Raw genomic sequence first — 9,937 nt, forward strand, 5'->3', positions numbered from 1 at the left:
TATCATTATTATTATTATTATTATTATTATTATTTTAAACAAGTAAATTTCTTTTAACCTAAACCAAGATTAATGGCTTGTTTGGGAAACATTTCTAACTGGGGGATTGGGATTATTTTCAGATCAAATTCTCCAGTTTGATAACACTTTACATCATTCACTTTAAATATGTCTGTGGTGACGGGATAACAGAGGGGATATTTTCCCCAAAGATGCTGTTATAGCTTAGATTTTCAGAGTGAGGGGCAAGTATATAACTATAGTTTTTGCTTCTTTCTGAGATCAGGGGGGAAAGGTTCTCAGAATATCATTCGGCAATTGCTGAGATAATTTTCTTTTCTAGCTTTCCAAAGAACCCCGAAAGAGCTCAGAAAGGAACAGTAGAAAATCTGAAAACCCATTCCCTGAAGCAAGGTTTTCTAGTGAGATCTTCAAAGAACTACCTTTGTTAAAATGGGGACTTTAAAAAAATGCATTTATAGGTTTTGAAAATGATCTCTATAGTTTAGTATGAGGCAGTAGAGGGAGGCAAAGAATACAAGAACCAAAGACACAATCAATCAATCGATGGTTTTCACTGAGCACTTACTATTTGCAGAGCACTGTGCTATATGTTTGGGAAAGTACAGTACAACAGAATAGTGGACACGCTCCCTGCTCATTTCTTTGCAGTTGAATGCAGTTCATCACAAGGTCTGTTGGTGTATGTTTGAAATAATGAAAATGGCTGTTGAGGTCCTAGAAATACATTCTCCACTTACAACCTTAAAATTTATATAGAGGGAAAAAAATGGAACGATCAAATCCAGGCTTGATTTTCTGTTGGGAACCTACTGGGAACCTTTTAAAACTGGAATTATGAGTCATGGAGAAGCTGATGTTTGCCTCAGCCACTGTTTCCAATAACTATTCCCACCTCCATCCCTTCCACCACACCTAGAAAGTCATTAGGACATTTTAGGTCCAATAGAATGTGTTTTACACCATTGTTGTAAAACAGAGATACTTTTATGGGCGGTACACCAAACACTGAAATAAGGCCTGCTTTGCTGTAGTGTGTAGTGAACTGAATTACACTCTTACCAAGCAGGGGTCTATAAACAATATATTTCTTTGGGTTTAGGTGATGGAATATATTGTAGTAGAAGCAGCATAGCTCAGTGGAAAGAGCACGGGTTTGGAGTCAGAGGTCATGGTTTCAAATCCCGGCTCCACCAACTGTCAGCTGTGTGACTTTGGGCAAGTCATTTCACTTCTCTGGGCCTCAGATATCTCATCTGTAAAATGGGGATGAAGACTTTGAGCTCCCCGTAGGACAACCTGATCACCTTGTAACCTCCCCAGTGCTTAGAACAGTGCTTCACATGTAGTAAGTGCTTAATAAATGCCATCATCATTATTATTAGTAGTAGTAGTAGTAGTCTTCACAAAGCAACTTTTTTCTCTTCTAACTCTCAGTGCATTGATTTACTTCAATCACTTTTTAACAGGGATCAACTCTGTCCTAGATTGTTTAGGAGACTGCAAACTGATCGGAAAGTAATATGGGGCTAAACTCACAGTAGCATGGCCTAGGGGAATGAGCTTGGGCCTGGGAGTCAGAGGTTCTGGGTTCTAATTCCTGTTGGGTGGCTTGCTTCTGTGTGAATTTAGGCAAGCCATTTAATTTGTCTGTGCCTCAGGTTCCTCAACTGTGAAATGGGAATGAAATGGGAATGAAATACTTGTTCTCCCTCCTCCTTAGACTGGAAGCCCATGTAGGACAGGGACCATGTCCAACCTGATTAACCTCTGTCTACTCTAGTGTTTAGAACAGTGCTTGGCACATAGTAAGTACTTAACAAATACCATTGTTGTAATTATTATTATTATTATTGCTATTTTAATGAGGCATGATTTGCACCAGCCAAAAGTAGCAATACAAAAAGAGAGATCTGTTTGAATCGATCTAGATGTCTAAGATGTGCTTCAAGTTGCTTTGCCAGAGAATCATGGCATGATAACCAACAATGGAGCTGTGGGAAAATTGCTAAAATTTAGGATTCATTTTAGGGATTGAAATGACTTAAATGGATGGTACAATCCATATCAACGAAGATGAAAAGGACACAGACAGAAAGACTGGAAGTCTAGGGGAAGCATTTGGAATAAACAACTGATGTGCAGAATGAGAAGGTGGTGATGGACATGGGGTAATCAGAGCAACAGTCGACCATTATTTGGTTGTTATCTCCAGAGCATATGCATTGTCTGTATTAGTCCATACATGGCACCAAAACACTATATCTTAAAATATCCTGTGGGGCAGGCTCTTTGACTATAATTTCTGGCCTGAAAACCGGACAAAGCAAGTCTGAAATAGTGCTGATGGGTTGGTTATGAGGCATAATCCAATGTTACATTTGGGAGAGGGTTCATATTCAATGGATTAATTGTCATCAGTCTGAGAAGCAGGTTTCTGAAGTGGTATAATAGGTATCTCTCTTCACCATAAATCTCTGAAGATTAGTATCACAAAGTATAAATGCTCAATCAGTCGAAGGTATTGCTTACTGTGTGCAGAACACTGTATGAAGCGCTTGAGAGAGTACAATGCAACAGAGTTGGTAGATACATTCCCTGCCCTTAGGGAGTTTACAGGCTAGTGTGAGCTCCCAGGGTCTTACATCTTGCGAATTCACCACCACTGTTTGAGTCTCATAGGGGAAACATTGAGTTTCACAGTTTCACAGTCTCACACTGAAAAATCAATAGACCCAGCAGTTTCTATTCACCAGCCTAGAAATCATCATGGGAGGCACCGAATAACAACACAAACAGTAATCTAACTCAGTCAAAAGTCTAGATTGATGAGGTCGAAGTAGATTTAAGAGAGATTAAATTCAATTTTTTTTCCTGGATATTTTCAGAGAAATCTACTCTCACTACCAAATGAGAGAGAACAGGGTTCAAGTAGCCACTGCAGGCTTTAAATAAGAGGAAAAGGAGTTACTTCCACTTGGAAAGTTAATAGTGATGACAACACTGCAGCTAATTTATCAAAAGGGTTTGGCTTTGATGGTATTTGTTTAGGGGCTTTCAATCTGAACCATGATTTTAACCTTTCTAAATTATGATTCATTTGTTAACATTCTATGTAGGGAACAAACCTTTTGTGCTAATATCTTCAAGCCATGAGTACCTGACTCATATGAGATATAATTTATATTCCTTTATCTGAGAATTATCTTGAGAAAGTGCAGCAGTAGTGATTTTATCCAGGTTTTCTGATTATGAGACTGTGTGGGATTAAGTGTTTTCCCATTTTAAATGGCATCAGCATTGAATGGGAAGCAGCATTATTTAATGGAAAGGGCATGTTCCTGGGAGCCAGTGGACCTGGATTCTAATTCCGGTTCTATCAGTAGCGTGTTGTGTGACCATGGGCAAGTCACTTAAATTCCCTGTGTTTCAGTATTCTCATCTGTAAAATGTGGGGCAGGTACTGAGTCTAATCTGATTCTATCTCATATCTATCCCAGCGCTTAGAATGGTCCTTGACTGATACTTAACAATATAATAACTATAATAATGATATTCTGTTGTATTCATTCATTCAAGCAAATTTATTTAGTGCTTACTGTGTGCAATATAATAAGAATACAATTGTACAATAGAAAGATTAATTTTTCATGGTATTTAAATTCAAACATCTTCATTTTATTGATCAACATGACCGTTAGGTTTTTTTTTCTTATCAAAACAATTCTAATAAATGATACAGAAGGGCTATTCTTCCCTGTGTGTCTAAAAGAGCTCATTCTCTCTTGTATGCACTAAGAAAAACCTTCCCTATCTTCTCTTAATCCTGCCAGAGGATCAGGCTGAACCTGCCCTGCTTACTGTTCAGTGGCCATGAGCTGTGGCTCTGCTTCCTTCATGATTGTGAGGCAGAAGGATCTGGGGGGGGGTGAGGTGGGGGCATTCCTGGTCTCTCTCCACACTGGTGTGCTCTAGCGATGGAGCTTCCTGATCCGTTCTCTGAACAACTGTGGGTCCCATTGATCCAGGAATGCAGCAGGCATATATAAATCTGCTCTTGCACAGAGGAATTAGGTTCATCCCTCTAATAATAATATTAATAATAATAATTGTGGGATTTGTTAAGAGCTTACTATGTGCGAAAGACTATTCTAATCTCTGAGGTAGATACACGATGATCAGGCAGGTCAGACACAGTTCCTGTCCCTCATGGGGCTTTCAGGCTTAGAGGGAGAACAGGAATCCCTATCTTACAGATGAGGAAACAGAGGCACAGAAAAGTTAAGTTGAGTAGGTTGGCCTACTAGAAATGGCCTGGGTTTTAATTCAGGTACTGCCTCTTGCCAACTATGTGACCTGGCACAAGGAATAATAACAGTAATAATAATTATTAGTAATAATTAATGAATTATTTTTATTAATTAACATCATAACATTATAATATATTGTTACTAATAATGCATTTATGTACTACTATTTATATTATACAAAAATATATGTTTTTATAATATTGATTGATATTTTAATATATAATCAATTATAATTATTAATAATAATTTGGTATTTGTTAAGCACTTACTAGGTACCAAGCACTGCACTAAATGATGGGCAAGATTAGATTCGACACAATTCCTGTCCCATATGGGGTTCACAGTCTAAGTAGGGGGGAAAACAGATACTTAATCTCCATTTTACAGATGCAGTAACTGAGGTCCAGAGAAGTGAAGTGATTTACCCAAGGTCACACAGCAGACAAATGGCAGAGCCAGGATTAGAAGCCAGGTCCTTCTGACTACCTCTCCTACATTTCCTGCCCGAGTCTTTGGTTCAGATGCTCTGAGAGAATGGGAGAGGTGTGAAGATGACCTTACTTGTGAGCCCATTGTTAGGTAGGGATTGCCTCTATTTGTTGCCTAATTGTACTGTCCAAGCGCTTAGTACAGTGCCCTGCACACAGTAAGCGTTCAATAAATATGATTGAATGAATGAACAGGAGGCAACCTTTAATTATGGTAACAGTTTTGTAATGAAACTGAAAAATACATACTAAAAAGATTACTAAAAATTGATCCCAACCGGATTACTGCATCAGCCTCCTCTCTGATCTCCCATCCTCCTTTCCCTCCCCACTTCAGTCTATACTTCATGCTGCTGCCCTGATCATCTTTGTGCAGAAACGCTATGGGCATGTTAATCAATCAATCAATCAATCAATCAATCGCATTTATTGAGCACTTACTATGTGCAGAGCACTGTACTAAGCGCTTGGGAAGTACAAATTGGCAACATATAGAGAAAGTCCCTACCCAACAGTGGGCTCACAGTCTAAAAGGGGGAGACAGAGAACAAAACCAAACATACTAACAAAATAAAATAAATAGAATAGATATGTACAAATAAAATAAATAAATAAATAGAGTATTAAATATGTACAACCATATATACATATATACAGGTGCTGTGGGGAAGGGAAGGAGATAAGATGGGGGGGATGGAGAGGGGGACGAGGGGGAGAGGAAGTAAGGGGCTCAGTCTGGGAAGGCCTCCTGGAGGAGGTGAGCTCTCAGCAGAGCCTTGAAGGGAGGAAGAGAGCTAGCTTGGCGGATGGGCAGAGGGAGGGCATTCCAGGCCCGGGGGATGACATGGGCCGGGGGTCGATGGCGGGACAGGCGAGAGCGAGGTACGGTGAGGAGATTAGTGGCAGAGGAGCGGAGGGTGCGGGCTGGGCAGTAGAAGGAGAGAAGGGAGGTGAGGTAGGAGGGGGCGAGGTGATGGAGAGCCTTGAAGCCCAGGGTGAGGAGTTTCTGCCTGATGCACAGATTGATTGGTAGCCATTGGAGGTTTTTGAGGAGGGGAGTGATATGCCCAGAGCGTTTCTGGACAAAGATAATCCGGGCAGCAGCATGAAGTATGGATTGAAGTGGAGAGAGACACGAGGATGGGAGATCAGAGAGAAGGCTGGTGCAGTAGTCCAGACGGGATAGGATGAGAGCTTGAATGAGCAGGGTAGCAGTTTGGATGGAGAGGAAAGGGCGGATCTTGGCAATGTTGTGGAGCTGAGACCGGCAGGTTTTGGTGACAGCTTGGATGTGAGGGGTGAATAAGAGAGCGGAGTCGAGGATGACACCAAGGTTGCGGGCTTGTGAGACGGGAAGGATGGTAGTGTCGTCAACAGAGATGGGAAAGTCAGGGAGAGGACAAGGTTTGGGAGGGAAGACAAGGAGTTCAGTCTTCGACATGTTGAGCTTTAGGTGGTGGGCAGACATCCAGATGGAGATGTCCTGAAGGCAGGAGGAGATGCGATCCTGGAGAGAGGGGGAGAGAGCAGGGGCAGAGATGTAGATCTGGGTGTCATCAGCATAGAGATGATAGTTGAAGCCGTGAGAGCGAATGAGGTCACCAAGGGAGTGCGTGTAGATTGAGAACAGAAGGGGACCAAGCACTGAACCTTGGGGAACCCCCACAGTAAGAGGATGGGAGGGGGAGGAGGAGCCTGCAAAAGAGACTGAGAAAGAACGACCGGAGAGATAAGAGGAGAACCAGGAGAGGACGGAGTCTGTGAAGCCAAGGTCAGATAGCGTGTTGAGGAGAAAAATCTCCAGTGGCTACCAGTCAACTTACACATCAAGCAGAAGCTCCTCACTCTTGGCTTCAAGGCTCTCCAACACCTCACCCGCTCCTACCTCACCTCCCTTCTCTCCTTCTACAGCCCAGCCCACACCCTCCAGTCCTCTGCCACTAACCTCCTCACTTTACCTCGTTCTCGCCTGTCCCGCCGTCGACCGCCGGCCCACATCCTCCCTCTGGCCTGGAATGCCCTCCCTCCATACATCCGCCAAGATAGCTCTCTTCCTCCCTTCAAAGCCCTGCTGAGAGCTCACCTCCTCCAGGAGGCCTTCCCAGACTTCCCAGACTAAGCCCACTTTTTCCTCTCCTCCTCCCCATCCCCCCCACCTTACCTTCTTCCCCTCCCCACAGCACCTGTATATATGTTTGTACAGATTTATTACTCTATTTATTTTACTTGTACATATTTACTATTCTATTTATTTTGTTAATGATGTGCATCTATCTTCAATTCTATTTGTTCTGTGCATCTATCTTCAATTCTATTTGTTCTGTTGACTTGACACCTGTCCACATGGGTTTTTTTTGTTGTTGTCTGTCTCCCCCTTCTAGACTGTGAGCCTGTTGTTGGGTAGGGACCGTTTCTATATGTCGCTAACTTGTACTTCCCAAGCGCTTAGTACAGTGCTCTGCACACAGTAAGTGCTCAATAAATACGAGTGAATGAATGAATTCAGGATTATGTCCCTCTGACAACTGTGTTTTTCCCCACCTCAGGAACTGTGAGTCCATCTACATTACAAACAATGATATCATTTCTTTTGTGCCATTCTAGGGAAATTAAGCACCTCCTATTCACTTTGCCATTTAATAAATCCATGGAAAAGATAAACAATGCCACGGAATTTGAGCTCTTGGGATTTTCTCAGAACGTAGAAGTGCAGAAGGCATCTTTTCTGATATTTTTCCTCTTCTATGCCATTATACTTCCGGGAAACATCCTCATCATGCTGACCATCTGTTCCAGAAACCTCTATAGGTCAACAATGCACTTCTTCCTCAACCAGGTATCTCTAGTAGATCTTTGCTACTCCTCTGTCAAGGCCCCCAAAATAATTAGAGACCTGATCTCCAAAAGGAAAACCACCTCCTTTGAGGGGTGTATGATGCAAATTTTTGGTGTCCTTTTATTTGGTTGCACTGAGATATTCCTCCTTACAGCAATGGCCTACGACTGTTACTGGCCATCTGCAAACCCCTCTATTACATGAACACCTTGAATCGGTCTGTGTGCAATAAAATGCTCATAATAATAATGATAATAATAATAAGAAGAATAATGGCATTTGTTAAGCGCTTACTATGTGCAGAGCACTGTTCTAAGCGCTGGGGGGGATACAAGGTGATCAGGTTGTCCCACGGGGGGCTCACAGTCTTAATCCCCATTTTACAGATGAGGTAACTGAGGCTCAGAGAAGTTAAGTGACTTGCCCAAGGTCACACAGCAGATGTGGCGGGGTCGGGATTCAAACCCATGACCTCTGACTCCAAAGCCCGTGCTCTTTCCACTGAGCCACGCTGCTCATGGGCCAATGGGTCGGGGGCTTCATCCACTCCATCATTCAGGTGCCTCTGGTGGTCCAGCTGCCCTTCTATAGCCCCAGTGTGATTGATCGCTATATTTGTGATGTCCATCCCGTGCTGAAACTCGCCTGTGTCAACACCCATGTCGCCGGTGTTGTAGTCATGGCAAATAGTGGGACAATCACTCTGGGGATCTTTCTCATCTTGCTCTTCTCTTATGCCATCATATCGTGGTCCCTGAGGCAGCAGAGCAAGGAAAGACAGCAAGAAGCCCTCTCTACCGGTGGTTCTCACCTCGCTGTGGTCATCATCTTCTTTGGTCCCTGTAGTTTTATGTACATGCGACCAGACACCACCTTTTCAGAAGATAAAATGATTGCCATATTTTATACCATCATCACCCCTATGTTGAACACTCTGATCTACACCCTGAGGAATGCAGTGGTGAAGAATGCCATGAAGAAGTTATGGAGTAGGAAAGTGGCTTTCAGGAATGAAGTAATAAGCCAAATGTTTGCATTTTGGAGGTCTAATTGGGCTTCAAATATGTGTTAGGAACATAAAGTTCAATCCACTTTACAAAGTCCTGCCCATACTTAGCAATAATAATAATTGTGTGCCAGGTATTGTATTAAGTGCTGGGGTGGATATAAGGAGACTGAGTTAGATACAGTGCCTGTCGCACATGGTGCTCACAGTCTTAATCCTCATTTTACAGATGAGGTAACTGAGGCAGAAAGAAGTGAGGTGAGTTTCCCAAGGCCACACTGCAGACATGTAGGGGCAATGGGATGAAAACCCAAGTTCTTCTGACTCCAAGGTCTGTGCTCTACCCACTAGGCCAAGCTGCTTCTCTAGCAATACCCTCCCTTCTTCCTTCTTTCCATCCTCACCATCTTCTAGCTCTGCCCATGACCCTAAAGTAAAATCACACAGAGAATTAATGCAGCAAACATCCCCAGAACTGCCCCACTTCCACAGCTTCATGTATTAGGAAATTCAAAGGGGATGCAAAGGGGAAACAATAGGTATTCAATTTCTTTTTAGTTTCTCCATTTGGTTCCCATTATCTGGCCTTAAAATCATTCTAGGTCAGGGGACCTCAAGTGTTCTATCCAGCCAAGAGCACATAGTGCTGTGCAAGATAGCAGTGATATGGGGAGAAGGAGAAGTGGAAGGAAAAATGGAAAATAAAGGAAACAAAGTGACCTGCTTTATGGCATTGATTAAATAAGGTATTAATTAATCACATTCTATGTGTTGAGCACCTAATTCATTTCCAAGTGAACAGACTGTCCCTGATGGGGCTCACAGTCTGAAAGGCAGTCAATTTATAGATAAGGAAACTAAGGCACAGAGAGATTAGGTGATTTATCCAAGGACACATAGATGGACAGGAACAGAACTAGAACTCAGAACTCCTGATTCTCCACCCCATGCCCTTTCCACTAGATCTTGCTGCTCCCATGCTATCTTCTCTAAAGAACAAGTGAACACATTTCAGGTATGATTCAATCAGCTGCAAAAATTGAAAAAGCAAAAATATGCATTCTGAATAGCCCACCCACCAGTAGTGTGTGACTCTGCTGTGTGACCTTGCTGTGTCCCCATTTTGCAAATGAGAACTAAGGCACAGAGAAGATGTGACATGCCCAAGATCATACAGCAGACAAACGGTGGAGCTGGGATAAGTATCCAGGCTCTGTGACTCCTAGGCCCATGTTCTTTAAGCCATACTCTTACAACAAAGATAAACACAATCATT

General features: G+C 42.5%; 1 pseudogene; it reads left to right on the forward strand.

Annotated features, from left to right (window-relative positions):
* The first annotated feature begins 7,466 nt into the window (after positions 1-7,466).
* Positions 7,467-8,727, forward strand: LOC119922155 (annotated as a pseudogene).
* Positions 8,728-9,937: the final 1,210 nt, after the last annotated feature.

Source organism: Tachyglossus aculeatus, unplaced genomic scaffold, assembly GCF_015852505.1.
Source record: "Tachyglossus aculeatus isolate mTacAcu1 unplaced genomic scaffold, mTacAcu1.pri SUPER_6_unloc_5, whole genome shotgun sequence".
In the NCBI taxonomy this organism is placed as follows: domain Eukaryota; kingdom Metazoa; phylum Chordata; class Mammalia; order Monotremata; family Tachyglossidae; genus Tachyglossus; species Tachyglossus aculeatus.